This window comes from Marmota flaviventris, chromosome 13 (assembly GCF_047511675.1).
Source record: "Marmota flaviventris isolate mMarFla1 chromosome 13, mMarFla1.hap1, whole genome shotgun sequence".
Lineage (NCBI taxonomy): Eukaryota > Metazoa > Chordata > Mammalia > Rodentia > Sciuridae > Marmota > Marmota flaviventris.
Window position 1 is genome coordinate 23,066,592 of NC_092510.1, and position 16,912 is coordinate 23,083,503.

A 16,912-nucleotide genomic window follows, 5' to 3' on the forward strand; every position below is an offset into this window, starting at 1 on the left:
AAAGGGAAAATTCACTACCTTACACTTCACCAGCATGTTCTGGGGCTTCCCAACAGTGCCCCCCCATCCCCAAGCCTCCTAGGCTATGCCCCCCACACTGCTCCATCTCTATCTAGAAACTAATGAACAGCTGCTTGAGTAGGACCATGGGGTACTTTCACATCCAGCACAATGGAGAAAATCAATCAAGCAGAGAATATTAATAATGAGCCAAAACCTCATCTCCTGGAACTGCAATGGAAAACTTGGGTTATTTATTTCAATGTTTTCATTCTCACTAATGGGCAAAATTCCTTAGTGCTAACTGGGTAAGAATTCAGCCTGTCAAGAATTATTTCCATTTACCAGAAACTGCCTTTTCTGCATTCACTTTATGTTTTCCAAAACAAGACATTATTTTGATGTTGTCACATCAACAAATACGTACTGACTACCCACAATGGTTCTAGAGGAAGGAAATGGTTCTAGTAAGAAAAAGAAGAAATCCTTCAAATTTCCATTTTGATACTGAACTGAAACTTAGAACCATTAAAAAACCACCATTAAATTCAGTTTTACCTAACTTATGTGTACTGGCACCATCAATTAGACATACTTTGAGCTATCACAGAAATCCCAAAAGGCTCAATCTACTTTCTGGTGGTAACATGGTTACTGTTTGGGACTTGTCAAACATTTGTAAAAAAAAAAAAAAAAAAAAAAAGTCATCCAGTACACAGTCGTAACAAGCCAGGCTTGTTCCCTCTGAATGAAGACCTTCTGCCAGATCTTTTTAAGGCTCGTTCTTTCTCATTATTCATGTCTCACTAAATATCGCCTCCTTCAAGAGTTGTTCCCGGGCCCCCCAATCTATTTGTCATTCTCTATCACATATTATAATGCATTTGTTTTCTTGGATGTCCTTATAAAGTATCACAAACTACTTGGCTTACACAATGAAAATGAATCGTCTCATATCATCTTAAGAGTTCTGGAGGCTATAGTTCTGAGATGTAGGTATTAATGTGGTTGGTTTGCTCTGAGGGCTGTTCTAGACCTCTCCCTAGCCACTGGTGTGCTGCTGACAATCTTGGCATTCCTTGGCTTCTAGGAGCATCACCCCAATCTCTGCCTTCATCTTCACATGGCATTCTCTCTGTATATGTATTTCTGTCTACAAATCTCCCTTTTCATAAAACATCAGTCATATTGGAGTAGGGGTCCATCTCACTCCCATAAGATACTACCTTAACATATCCAATTATATCTGCAGTGATCCCATTTTCAATCAAATCACATTCTGAAGCACTGGGGATAAGGTCTTCAACATATGAAGCAGGGGACATGAGTCAACCCATAACAATAACCCTTTCACATTTTCTTCATAGAAAGTATCTCAAATTGATTTTTGATATTGATTTATTTGTTTATTGACAATATGACAAGATGCACAATTGGAAGTTTCTAGTGAGTCATCAAGATATGATAGATATTAGGTAGCAACATGAAATGTAAGGAAGATTAATTGCAAATTTTTTATAATAAGAGGCTAAGAATAGATTAGATCTGTGCTTCTCAAATCAATGTGTCCACAAATCACCTGGGGATCTTGTAAAATGAAAATTTTGATTCAGCAGATCTTTTGGCATATCTGATATGTTCTCAAGCAATATTGATATTGCTAGACTCTGGATCACATTTTGAATAGCAGGGGATAAGATGATGGATTTATAATAACTAAACAAAAACATTTAGAAATGAAGATAGAGATTATTTGTGAGCAAGATTACCTTATTGAGATCTGACATTAACCCTTCCCCTGAGCCCCTGTAAAGATGACATACCTATTTGAGGAAATGCTGTTTCCCCAACCCATACTTAGTGGAAGAGACCACCTCTTGGAGTTTGCTACGTGACCTTGGATTTTTAGTAAAGAGTGGACTGAATTTGACTCCAAGAGAAATCTAATAGGCTACAATCCAGGCTTCTGGCTGCTCAGATGACTGAACAAAGGAAAGGTATAGTAGAATCAGCCCAAATTCCCAGTTTGTCAACAAAAAAGGGTGTGAGAAATAAGCCACATGCAGGAAAGAAGCTCTCACATAACAGCCTCAGTTGAGTAGAGATTATCTGACCCCATTTCCACTCCTCCATCCCAATGCTCCACAGTTGGAGTTACTAGAAAACAGTTGAAGACAAGGTAAACAATGAAGGAAAAGAAGCCAACCACATGCTTCCTCAGATGGTAGGCTTTTACTTTGGGAAGTCAAGAAGATGTAAGCCAAATTGAGACTGTGCTCTTAACCTCTTATGACTAAAAGATTTTATTATTAGATAGAGACAAGGAAAGTAATAAGACTGTTAGCATTCTCATGCAGAAGTCAGGCAAAGGATGACTTCCACAGTAGACTTAAAGAGAGAGTGGGAGACAAAAACTGAGATAATTTTAAGAATATTCTCTTTTAACCCTTTAAGTTCATAATGCTGGTGGAAACTACCTTTCTTTTGCAGAAGATAAGTCCCATGAAAGCAAAATTTTTAACTTTCATACTCACTTGTATCCATGGCTGCTGCATTTGGATGTGTAGATTGTACACTGCATGGTGGCACCACATAAGAGGCTAAGAACAGATTAGATCACATCCAAAGGGATGTGATTCAAATGTAGATGTCATATATGTTCATATTTACTATTAAAATTATCCATTTTTTCAATAAAATTGGGATGTTATGATAACTTTCAACAGATATCAGTAAAATATATTGAGAAAGCCAATTTTTATAGAAATACCCCCTGTAGCTAGAGATGGCTTGTTATCTAGGGCCCTTGAAGATTCCCCGGCATAGGATAGCAATTGAAATTGCTTCCAAATTATAGAAAACTGTTCTGTAAGGAGGATTACCAGTTAACAAGAGTTACTTTATTAACCTCTCCCCAAAAATTGTGTGAGAAAAATGAAGCTCTGCTCTGATGGAGTTTATACATTACTACAAAGTGTTCATGATAAACAAATGATAAATAAATACCACAAGAACGTTTGAATGATGTGAGAAAAATTAGGCAGGATAAAGAGTAAAAAGTGATGGGCTGGTAGGTATGAATGTTTGATGGAGGATTTGGGAATATCTTTCTGAGGAGGTAGCTTGAAGGACTAAGGGAGGAGGTCACCCAAGCACTCATGTGCCAAGGCCCTAAGGAGGAGCATGTTAGATGTATTCATGAAAAGAGAAGCCCAAAGTAGTGGGCAAAGTGAACAAAACAGGTTATAGAAATAACACAATTAGTTCTTTTCAACATGTTAAATTTAAAACAACATCATTTATCTAGGTAGAGGCGCCTCAGAGGCAGTTGGAGATAGAGAATTATAAGTTAAAAGATATGTCGGTACTAGAGAGAGTTTTATGAGACAATGGTTTGCAAAAGTACAACCTTCAACGTCCCCCAATTTAACCTGTTCACCCACCTACACTAGTCTAGCTGCAAATTATCTCCAACAGCTACCTCCCAACAGGGATATTCAAGAAAGGGTAAACAATTAGAAAGTACTGATGTACCCAGGGCTGGGATGGCAAGTCCAGTCCTGCCCTAATGTTAACATCTCTCAACTTATCTCAAAATGTCCCCTTTTTATACTGTTGGGACATCTAGTATAGGCCTCTGAATTTCTCCTAAATACATTCTATACCAGTAAATTTCATATAATGATATCTAAAAATGATTGCAGTCATAATGCCCTCTCAGATCTCATGCTGCACTTTCTGTTTTGGTTATGATATTATTGACTTGTCTCAATCAGCCACACACCTGCACACAATTTCTAGAAACTGCACTCTGCAGAAGCTTTGGTGCAATTCATACAGATCAAGAACTACATTCACAATTGACTCTCCCAATTGATAAAAGCATGAATCCAAAGAAAAACTCAACAAGCCAAAAAGAACTGGATTAATATCAATTGAAAGCAACAATGAACAAATCATAAACCACCAAATGGGTATGAATATATTTAAAGGAAATTGAAAGTGAACTGAGATTTCTACTGAGTCTCAAGAGTTAAACCTCTAACTTACAGCCAAGAAAACCAAGAAGCACGATACTATCTCCAACCCTAGACAAATGGAAAAAGGAATAACACAAATTATGGCATAAAAGAGTAACCCAATCATTATGAGAACAACTAAAGTTATAGTTTATGGGAGGATTTTATACAGAAAATGACACTGGAAAGGTGCAAGGAGATAGACATTGAATGGGTTTCAAGTACTGAGAAATGACTGAAATTGACAATAAAGTGTTTCATGATCTTTTCTCTGGATCTGAATCTCCCATAACTGTACTTACACAACAAATAACCACCAAATGTACACACAGAATTTCCGAACTTGGAGGCAAACAAATTATGCAATTATAAAATTATTTTCATATTACATTTGTGGAAAAATCCTTGGAAACCATCAGTTTTAACAGAGAATAAAGATGAAATGTCATATGCCAACTTGGGAAGCTGTGATTTTAAACACTAGGAATGTAAGCATATCAAAAGGAAAAAATTAGATGTGAGTTAATATTTCTTCATTTGTATAACACATAATAATTTCAAATCAATATTTAAATATCCAGTTGCCATAAATTTCTTAGGTGATAGTAGAGAAAAATAGGGAAAAAAATTCCACAGCAATGAAGCAATACTTTAAATGTTAATGTCTATTCCAGAATCTAATGTTACTTTCCAGTGTACCTGTGTGTGTGTGTGTGTGTGTGTGTGTGTGTGTTGGTAGGCAAAGGGTATTCTCACTACCTTAGGCATAGTGTGTAAAAGCTAAAACCAGATCATTTATATCTAATAAAAACTGGGAATGCAAATAATTAGTTTGTAATAATCCTAAGTAATAATCCTAAGTAATAAATCCTAAGTCTCTAAATAAAGGCACAGAAAAACTAAACAGAAATTAAATACAATTTAAAATGAAAAACATATAAGAGCCACTAGGTAGGTCTTTGTGGAAGTCCAAGAATGGACATCTATTAACTCCAAGCAGCACCATTCTCAGATTCTCCCTGGGAACTCCCTAGAGTTGTTCTGTGAACAACCCAAGTAGCCACAAATGACTACTCTAATCCTTTTCTGTCAATAATGATTCAAGTCCAAATATATGCAGGTGAAAACTCTGGTTTAAATAAAAGGCAAAGCTTTGAAATGCCACATACTATTTGGAGACTGTACACATGCACCCTCAGACCTTAAAATCCCGAGAGACAGGGATGAAATAATCATATATTCTAAAATAATCTAAATGCATTTCCCCTCTAGCAGGTAGATTTTATTGATGTGGACTCCCTCTAACTGAAAACAAAGAACAAGAAGATGAAACATCAAACTATTAAAGTCAGACCTACATAATTATAATATTAAAATTATTTTTCAAGTAAGAACAAATGAATAATTCTTATTTCTTTTTTTTCAAGTTATAGTTATGATCTCTAGACAATGAAAGAAATTGTTAGACTTTCATATTTTCAGATGGACTATTTGCTAAAAAATGAGAAAGAAATAGTTATAAACATTACTTTGAGACATTCCAGTTTTTTCAAAAGCCAACTATGGTCATTATGTAAGAACGTTGATCATTTGTAAGAACGTTGATCATTATATGACTGTGGCTTGAATCTGTAACCTAACCTCAGAGCTTATATAACTATCTCTCAAAGATATAGGTATATATGGAAATACAGACATAGATGTATATCCCTGTAACTACTGCCAAATAAAAGTATTCAAATCTGCTATAAAATCTCACTTATTTAAATGTGTTTAAAGTCAGAATAACTGTAAAAATCACTGATAATCTCAAACAAAGCTAGTATATTGTTTGACACTTTGTGTTTTCTGACTGATTTTTTTGATAATTATATGCCATCCTTTGTGGGTTTGTGTGTGTGTGTGTGTGTGTGTGTGTGTGTGTGTGTGTGGTGCTAGGCATTGAACCCAGGGTCTTGTGCATGTAAGACAAGCACCCTACCAACTGAGCTATGTCCCCAGTCCTCATATGCCTTTCTTAAAGCAACCAAAATATGTTTAAAATAATTATCTAGCTCTTAATAAACAAAACCTACTTTATATAATAGAAACACCTGATGAAATCTATTTAAAGAAACTTAATAGTTCAATTTTTAAATTATTGAATCAAAATATGCAAAAGGAATGATAACAATGTGCAAAAGTAAATATGATGCTATCAAATCTACTAAAAGAACAATGAGTGCTCTTGATTTAAAATAATGACATCACCTTTCTTCCTCAAGAATAACAAGCTTCAGTGAATATGTTTAATAAAGAAATTCAAGAAAACCTCAGGAAAAGGCCACTTTAGAGCTGTGTATTTTCCCAATTCAAATTGTTTTTCTAGTACAAGTTTAACATCAGTGAATGTCATTTATACCAAACAAATATCAGGTCAGTAATGTGGAGGGAGATATTATTACAGAGAACCAAAGAGTCTACATTCATTCTGCCCTTCAAAAACTGTCACAATTCTGTAACTACAGTTTGGTTTTGTGGTACCATTTATAACATAGTTTGATTATAAAGAAAAGGCACAGTGTAGCCAGAATTTCCACAAAATCTCTCCAGCATTCTGCAGAAAATTGAGGCATTTTCCTGAGTTTAATGAAGCGAAGTTTGAGACTGAGTGAAACAGAATCAGAGCTGTCATATGCCCCAGTGAGTTAAATCTCTTGACCATAAAAGCTCCTCAGTTATATATGCCTGTCTCTTGCCCCCAAACCACTACATCTCTAACACTAATTGTAAAAACAAGAGCTAAATCAAACTCTGAACCAACTAAGGTATTTTTCTGTTGACTGTTTTTTTCCCATGGGTATGGGTCACTTTCTCCTGTTTCTTTGAATATTTCATTGTTTTGAAAATTGGTTCAGCCAATATGGAAAGCAGTATGGAGATTCCTTGGAACACTGTGAATAGAACCACCATTTGACCCAGCTATCACACTCTTGGGTTTATACCCAAAAGACAATATACTACAGGAATACAGCCACATCAATGTTTATAGCAGCACAATTCACAATAGCTAAATTGTGGAATAAACCTTGATGCCCTTCAGTAGATGAATGGATAAAGAAAATGTGATACACATACACACACACACACACACACACACACACAAATGGAATATTACTCAGCATTAAGAGAGAATAAAATCATGGCATTTGCAGGTAAATGGATGGAGCTGGAGATTATAATGCTAAGTGAAGTTAGCCAATCCCAAAAAAACAAATGCCAAATATTTTCTCTAATATAGGGAATCTGATTCATAATGGAGATGGGGGAGCATGGGAGGAATAGACGAACATTAGATAGGGTAAAGGGGAGGGAAGGGAAGCCAAGAGGCATGGAGGTAGGAAAGATGGTGTAATGACATGGACATTATTACCCTAAGTACATGTATGAAGATGCAAATGGTGTGACTCTACTTTGTATACAACCAGAGACATGAAAAATTGTTCTTTGTGTAATATGAATTGAATCATATTCTGCTGTCATATATAACAAATTAAAATAAATAAAATTATTATTATTCCCACGTGTACAGATTGCAGGATCTCATTGGTTATACAGCCACGCTTATACATACTGCCATACTAGTGTCTGTTGTATTCTGCTGCATACCCCATTTAAATCAAATGTATGATATATGATATGTCAAGATCAATGTAATGTTTTGAGCAACTAATAAATTTCTGATGTTTTTTAAAAAAACATAAGTTGAAAAAAAATAAAATAAAGAAAAGTTTTAAAAATGGAATATTTTGGATGAAAACGTTGCTGCTGTTGCTGGAGTTTTGTTTTGGTTTAGAAACTTAACACTGTTTATCTGTGGAATCAGTTTCCTCTGTCATATGTAACACCTGATGTCTCCACTCGATAAATTTTGTCTTTTTAAGCTTGAGGTCATCCCTGTATCAGCAATGCCTGGTAGTAAACCAAGGGTTTATCACAGATTTTTACTAAACTCTTTGAATGAAAAATCATTATACTTATATCATTTGTTCTGCCTTTAGGTTCATTCCAAGTTCTGAAACTCTAAAAGGACTTTTAGTCTTACCCCAACATTTATTTACTGCTGGATTTTCTTGCTTATACTTTGCATAGGTTTATAATCTTCCATCAAGTTAGGGATATGTGGTCATGTTGGACTTTCTTTGGTCTTCCATATACATATACAATGAAGTTCTCAAGAGGTATAAAGATATTATCAATCCCCTCTTTAGGAGTCTCACATCTAGGCTCTTTCTGTTGAATTTCTGGTTGGTTCACTGGTCTACTGTTTACCCCAGCTGTGACTATATCTCAGGTGAGAAGTTACTGACCTTCCTCATTTTATTGCTTCTAAAGTCAGTACTTTTACTGAGAATGGCACTGGGTGTGTTTTTAATCTTTCATACAAAATCAGTTTAGTCTCTTCTAGCAACAAAGTGTCTGATTTTATAGCCTGACTCACATGGTAGAATTGCTATACCAACCAAACTGGAAAGGATGGAAACAAATCTAGGCAAGAATGTCATAGATCTTCAATATTCTTATCCAAAGTTCAAAAGGTTTTCATGAATAAGTGCTTCTCAATTTTTTTTGTTTTATTTTGTTTTTGTTTTTGTTGTTGTTTTGTTTCTTTTCTTTGGTCAATTTCAAGAATCAGGAATATGTGTTTTTTACATTATTGTCTGGATTTACAGGGGTTTTTTGGTAAATAGGATTTACCTCTCTCCTCTCTCTACAATAAGGGAAGTAGAGTTTCTAGTTGATTTTTCTCTTCTTTATGGTCATATCTTCATGCTTCTTTGCAAAATTAGTAATATTTAGTTAAATGCCAAACATTGTGAATTTTACCTTGTCAGATGCTAGATATTATTGTATCCTTGTACATATTTTTGAGCTTTGTTCCAGGACACAGTTGATTGGAAATTATTTCATTTTTTAGGGTCTTTTGGGTTTTTTCCTTTTATTTATTTTTTAATTAGTGCTTTATAGATATTCATAAAGGTGGGGTCTTTCTTTTAAGCTTTGGTAAAAGTAGGGAAAAAGTAATATTTAATCAGCAGCTAATTTTGTTTCCAAGTTAAAACTGTTCTGAATATTCTACCTGACAACCTCATATTATCACCATTTCTATTCTAGCTGGTAAGAACAAGAACTATTCCTGGGCCCTATGCATGTCCTGGTAATTATGTTCCTTCTAAATCAGATTTTTCTTCCCATGACTCCAGAAAATTTCCCTATTATCACATACATTCTATCATTATTCAGCTAAATCTTCAAGGAAGAACACTGCAGATCTCTGAAGTTCTTTCTCTATGTACATCTCTCCTCTCTGATCCCTTGCTCTATAAACTCTAGATATTGTGGTCTTCTCAAACTCCCAGGTCTTACTCTTTAATGCATGGGAACTACAAACTCCACCTGAGCTCTCTCTCACATGCCACAGTCTGTGAACTCTCTCCAGGCAAAGTAAGTTAGGGCAATCATGTGGCCCTTCTCATCTGCTTCCATCTCTCCTGAAATTGTCCTTTTTAATTTATGTTCAGTTTCTAGAAACTACTATTGCATATATTTTGTCTAATATATTTTCAAGTTGATTCAGGTAGGAGGGCAAGTCTGATGACTATTATTCATGTTTCCCAAAAGTGGAGTCAAGAATGCTTATTTTGATTGAGAAAACACATTTAATAGACCCTGTTGTGTTTGTTTTCCATCATTCCCTATAAATCATCCATGTTCACTGTGTCTCAAAACAGGGTTAACCCAGCTTATTCAAGCAACATGTGTTCTTTGGAATACTTACCATAGCTAGCCACTTCACCAAGTGTTAAGGATATAGAAACAAATTAAAACAACAACTACATGGTAAGGGAGTCTATGGCCAGAACCATCATGTTGGTTTCTCAGTGTTGGGTTGTTCAGATTGGCAACCACTCATTTTGCCCTCATCTAACTGTACATAACTTTACTCCACCTACTAATCCTATTGTTTCACATGGTGCATTGAATATGTCTAATTCATTTAGGCAAGATTATATTTTTTGAAGCCTCATCCCCCTTTTCCTTAGAAAATTCAGTTTTTCTCTTCAGACCATCTTTCTTCAATACAGGAAAAATGTTTTCCTCTCTCTGTTATCCAAGCCTATATTTATTTTCCATTTTTCTCATTACATTAATTTTATTTGGGCGAAAGAACAACAATCATGTTTAAGCTTAGGATAGGAAACAACACAGCAGGGTTCCATAAATAGAGTTTAATTGCAGTAATTACTTACGTTAATTATATATCAACTGATAATTTTTAAGACATATTTATTGAGCACCATCAGCTTTCAGAGGTACCCATCATTCTCCCACTTTTTCAGATTCTCTATCCTTGTGCAGAATAATCAACTATCATTTGACACATGGTATAATAAGTACCTAATGAAATCCCAATTAAAATTGTATTTGAGACGTTTAATTTTAGAGATAAATTAGAAATAATTACACGATTCAAGAATCCACATCAGACAGGAGACATACAACTATATCTTGACTAACTGGAAAGGACAAGCACAGATGAAGCCTTTTAATGTGCTTTCCAAAACCTGTTACAAAACATTATTGTACCTCAGCAGATGGCACCGGGAGATGTCTTTTTATTTTTTTTTAAATAGACAGTTCCCTTTCATATGCTGACTTGAGTGATTTTAGTTCTCATTATTACTGTCATCTGTTAGAGACAGAAAAAAAAAAGGAGGGGGAGGGGGAGCACATTATTTTCCATAAGGCAAGAACATCAGTATGGAGCCAGCCTTTGAGCACACTAAGTTTAATTTACTGAGCTTCAATAAGCAGGAGAATGCACGGCTGTCTCTTAGCTGTTCGTTTCAAACAACTTATCTTCATTTGGAGCTGAGACACTTGGTACTTGCTGAGTACCACACTCTCTTGCTCTCTCCTCCCTCTCCTCAACCCCAGCTAACTTTTTCCCTTCTTAAGAGTTAATGAGTTCTGGAACCAATCAAAAGCAGGTTGTTAGGAAACACTAGACAGGTAAAAGCTTCCATATCTTCTCTTTCAGAGTTCCAAAAGTCATTTCTTTAGCCTAGGATCAAAAGATATTTTATTTTCTCTGATGCAGTTATTGAGCCTCCCAAGTGGAGCAGAAAAGTCCATCCAGCTATGCTCAGAGCTTCCTCTCCAACCAATCCCTGCAACACCTTTGTTCTGAAGACAATGGGTATATTTACCTCACCTGGGGACACTGTTAACCATACATTTCCGATCTATGTAATTTGCTATGAAATAACACAATAGTATCTAAAAGAAAACAGCTGTTACAAAATCCATTCTTTCTGGCAGGAGCTGTTCCTAAGGTAGGATTTTAATTTTATCTCCTGATTGATAATGCCCCATTAGCCACATCCAGATTCCTAACTGCAAAATGACTCATGGGCACTATTTTAAGCTCCCTCCCAGATGGATAGCATTATGCTGGCTTGTCCCTCCGAATGAAAAGTCCACAGTTTGGGCAGTGGAGTATGATAAAGGCATTTAATACCTTCCTGACACAAAGAAATGGGAAATTGTGTTCACAGCTGATTCATGATGTTCAAAATGTATAGATAAGGTAAGGAAATAAGTTTAAACAGAAAAGAGAAAATAATAAGTGTTCAGTACTATAAAAATCCATGAACATAAAAACAATTGGTTTTATGTTTATTTTTTCATCTCATTTAAAAAGCATGGCATATTTTGTTTTCTTCTGGATTTTAAATATGTGTATAAGACAGACAGAGCCTTCTCTTACTAGTCAGATGATTTCACTCAGGTCCAGCTAGGTTCATAGGGAAGATGTCATTTGGGAGACGGATTAGTAATTATTGAATCAGATTTACCCAAAGACATGGCAGAAGCTAAACAACAATTACTCTACAGGGAGAGAGTGGCATTTGGCCATGGCAACCTGGTACATACATAGTACCTGAAATGGACAAATATAGAGTCTTCATCAAGAATCAGCAGCAGGAATTCAAGAGAAAGTGAATTTCATTGGAGTGGCAAGAATAAGGCAAAGGAGGGTCTGTGACCAAGTTCTTAAAATTCTCATTAAATGGTGATCAAATCATGTTTTTTGGAATAACTCTGATTACCATCTAAAAGTACCCTTCACAACCACAGACAAAAAAAATCACAGAACTATATACCAGCCTTAAGAGATATATTTAAAACATCTCAATACTTATTTTCTAATGATTTCAAAGTTTAAAAATCAAGGTACACCCTCTATATGGAGATCTAAGAGCCTCTCAGGGAGGAAATGCTAAGAAGGAACTGGTTTCATTTAAGGAAACAGGAGCTCTAAAAAATCACCAGGTCACATAAGATACTCAAGTTTCTGCATAGTGTATGCAGTTTCCTTCACCAACAACAAACCTCTCTCAAATAACCTGCCTCCTTAGAGTCAATATCCACTCTCTATATTGCTCTTTCTCATACCCCCAAACCAAATTTTTTCCTAAACATAATGGGCACACCCAGGTTTGTTTTTCACCTTTCACCTAGGTATACCTTCCTCCAGGAAAACTCCTGAGACCCTTGGAATAGGATGAGTCTCCTATGGTTTATTTCCACAACACCTTATACTTCCCCTACCCGATTACTCATCACATTTAAAGTTTAATTGCCAATGGGAATTAATCTTTTAATTAATCTGAGTCTATATTGTGGATAATGAACCGAACTCCACCTAAATATCACTCCCCTACCAAGTCTATATTGAGAGTCTCTTGGAATTTGGAAACCACATGTTAGAACTCATTCATCTGATCTAAATCCCCTAGTTTATTAACGAAGAAATAAGCACAATCTATTGCAATGCATCCGATTTGAGGCAGGCTTAGACTCAAGTTCAGGTGAAAACATTCAACACAAGTAATTTCTACTAAATGTTGAGATTATTTTTTAACCCATTACAAGAATGGGTTTTTAAAAAAGCCTTCAGAAGAGCCATGAGCAGGTGATCACCATTTTGCAGAAGAATAGCTCACAAAAAGTTGTAAAAGTCTTGTTAACAAGGCCTGAATGAGGAAAACCAGTTCATGAATTCTATTACTAATTAGCCATACCTTCTCAGTCTGTATACTTCCCTTACCCATGTCCCTCCTTTAAACAGGAAGTCATCTACAGATAGACCTTGTCCTGTCTAGCCACATTTTCCACTTTTTCTTAACTCCAGCTAGAGAAGAGTGTTTGTGGATGTTGACAGCCAACAGATGTAAGAGTGGGCATTTTTTATCTTTTGGACATCTATAATCTGAACTCCTTTCCCAGTTTTGGAGAATCCTCCATTGTGTGGATCTTGGCCATAGAAAAACCAGATCATTTATCATCTACATTGGAAAACCTTTAAGATTTAAAGAAGGTTTGATTAATAATCTTGTCAGTATAAACTCGAACTATCCCAGATAAACCAAGACTAATAGTTAGCTGAATCTCAGAAAAAGCAATCCCTACCTCCTACAATAGAAATCAGCAAGAGTGAGACAATCCCTTTCCCAGTTCATTGACAGCTAGCATCTGGGCTCAGTCAAACATAGTCTCCTTGAGAGAATGATATTAAATAAAGAGGCTGTTAAAAGATAAAACTAGCAAATGTTAATAGTGTAATAGTGGCATTTTTGAGTGTCCAATGGCTACAGATCCAGTAGAAACATCCTAATTGTGTTTTTGTTTTGTTTTGCTTTGCTTTTAATATGACCACAAGTAGGTTGTGGTAGCTATTTTCCAAAGATAGTTCTCAATGAACCTGGTCTCCAGGTTTTTACTCCCTTGTATATTTCCTTTCCACAATGAATCTGGGTTGACATGTTTTAATCAACAGAATATAGATGAAATGGTGCTGTGTCAATGCTAGGCCTAAACTTTGAGAAGACCTATACCCTTCTGCTTTGTGGGGAGCTCTGATCTACCATGTGAGAAGTCTGGTCACCTTGCTAGAGAAACCACACAGAGAGGGAGAAGACTGTGATAACAGAATCAGAGAGACCTAGTAGTCCACTGTCCCCCTGCAGAATGTTAAATATGTGAGGGAGCCTTCAAGTATTCAACTCAGATGAGTGTGGCCCAGGAAAAATCACTTGGAACAGAACAGTCTCTATAAACCCTGTTAACCCATAGAATTAGAAGAGATAATGTTTCCTAACATCTCTAAGAATCAGGATGATTTGTTACATACTGGTAGATAACCAAGACTGTAATTATCATTTGACCAGCCTATCTTGATTATTCCCATTTCATGAATTTGCTTCTCTAATGTTCCCGTTACAATTCATTAGTATTCATATAAACCTCTTTTCTTTCCTGATTTACTGATTGATGACTTTTCTAAACATAGTTATCTCTGCTTTTTATACTCCAAGGAAAGAGTCCCCCCAACTTTTCAAACATAAAGGCTCCATTTTTACTTTAAAAAGTATATGTAATACATATACATTTAGTACTGGCAAAGAGCTATTAGGAATTCATAATATCCTTAAGTGAATTTATATGTTCTTCCGATAACCACACATATATATTTGAAAACAAAAAAGTAAATATCCATGTGAGTGGCACATTATGTATTAATTACTACTTAGGAAGTTTTCAAACCTTTGGCCTCTTGCCATATCGCCCCACCTGTATCAGTCAGCTTTTCTAGGATGTGACCAAATACCTGACAAGAACAACTCAGAGAAGGAAGGATTTATTTTGGCTCAATTTCAGAGGTTTCAGTCTATGGCCAGCTAGCTCCTTTGCTCTGAGCATGAGATGGACTAATCATCATGACAGGAAGGCATGATAGAGGAAAGCTGCTCAGTTCAAAGAGTGTGAGGGGCCAGGGACAATACACAGTTCCCAAATGCATGCCCCCAGTAACCTATTTCCTAGCAATTTCCCAAGTGCCTATAATTTCTATCACCTCCCAGTAGTAAATTCAGTTATCAATGGATTAATTAATTGATGAAATCAGAATCCTTATGATCCAATGACTTCCCCCAAGGCCCCACCTCTGGATATTTTTGTACTGGGAACCAAGTCTTCAACATATGAGATTTGGGGAGTACATTCAAGATCCAAACCATAACATCACCCTCAAAGTCCATGTCCCACAAGATAACAGCTACATGTTTCTCCTTTGGCATTCCCTTGTGATGAAATGGTAACCAAAATACACTGTTTGGGTGGAGGGAAGAAGTAAAACAATCTGGAAAACATTATAGTTCTGGACAGATATCATAGAGTACATGCCGAATAAATACTTAATTTGTTTTTTAATCCAAGAAACCAATTATCTTCAGAGGATACATTTCAGGGGGATGGGGTAGACCATCATTTCAGAGAGAAATGACTCACAGACAGGTATAAAAGTCATGCTAACAAGGCACATGAATATAAAGGTATGCATGAATTCTGACTATTGCTTGTTAACCAGTATATTCCTTCAATCTGGTTGGTTCCCTTGCCCATATCCCTCCTTTAATCAGGAAGGCACCTACAGATAGACATTTTCCTATGTGGCCAGCAAGTAATTGCCATTGGAAGAAAAATGAATTATTCTTGGTTGGAAAGGAAATACCAAAATTTAAAAGATAAACTATTTTTAATTTGCTGGTTTTGTTTTGTAGTCCACAAAACCTTTCTGATTAGAAGAATAAAACAATTAGGATAGCAAAGGGAATAGCTTCCTTCTTGATAACACATTCAAGCCACCATTCCTTCTTATTAAAATAGAAAAATGTTACCCTGACAAAGTCTGGAACAATTTCACCTCACTGTATTTTTAATGTGAACCCAGCAGTTACTTCAAATAGGGTCGTTTTTCAGCTGCACAGGTGTCTCTCTAGAGATAGCCCCAGGAATATCTTATACATATTTGTATTTAAAAACTGGCATATAACACTTTAGAGGAAACTAAGGAGCTCTTCTCTGTGATGGATGGACAGTCCAGAGTTCCGCACAAGGGCTGGGAGCTTATAACAGAAACACCCTAAATTGATATGACATCTTTATAGATCATATTTTAACCTTAATGGTAATATAAAATAATACCATAAATGGTAGGTTAGATAAATGGGAAAGTTTCAGATTTGGCTTTCTGGCTTAAAAATGACCATTCTAACTTTTCCCCTGCAGACTATAATGCTCAGTATTCAACTTCTCTTTTTGTGATCATTGGCTCTTAGAATTCCTCTGGAAATAAAGCAACTTCTTCCCCAGACTCTAGATTCACTGTCACTATCTCACCATCCCATCAAATGAGTCCCAAACTAATAATTATAGGTGTCCAACAGGATACAATAACCTTTTCTTCAATTAAAATAATTCTCATCTTTTGAACAGATCTGTTTTTCTATCTCAACTGAGGCCCTGGGCCTGGCTAGGAATCATTAGCCACTGAATGGATATAAGAAATTCAAACATATTATGAAAATCTTTGAATAATTCAGTTAACGAGTCAGTCAGCCATAAGAGGCAAATGCCCAAGAAATCAGGCTTCATTAGCTAGCTGCTGGCTTCATGCAGAGCTGCCCTAAGGATTCTGAGTACTAAAAAATATCCCATATGCCCAGTCCTTTCTACCACAGCACACCAGGAGCTTCTCTAAATGTTAAAACATAGGGGAAAACAGGGGCAATGTGGGACATGAATATTTATCAAGTGCTTACACTGATCCAGACTATATCCAGCCACATGTACGTTGTTTCATCTAGTCCTCTTAATCAATCATGTTAGCTATTACCTTCCCATTTTCCCTTTACAAGTGAGCTTCCTGAAACTCAGAGATACCCAAGGTCATGTAGCTAATAAATGAATAGTAGTGAATTTAAATATGGGTCCGGCCAGCTTTATAC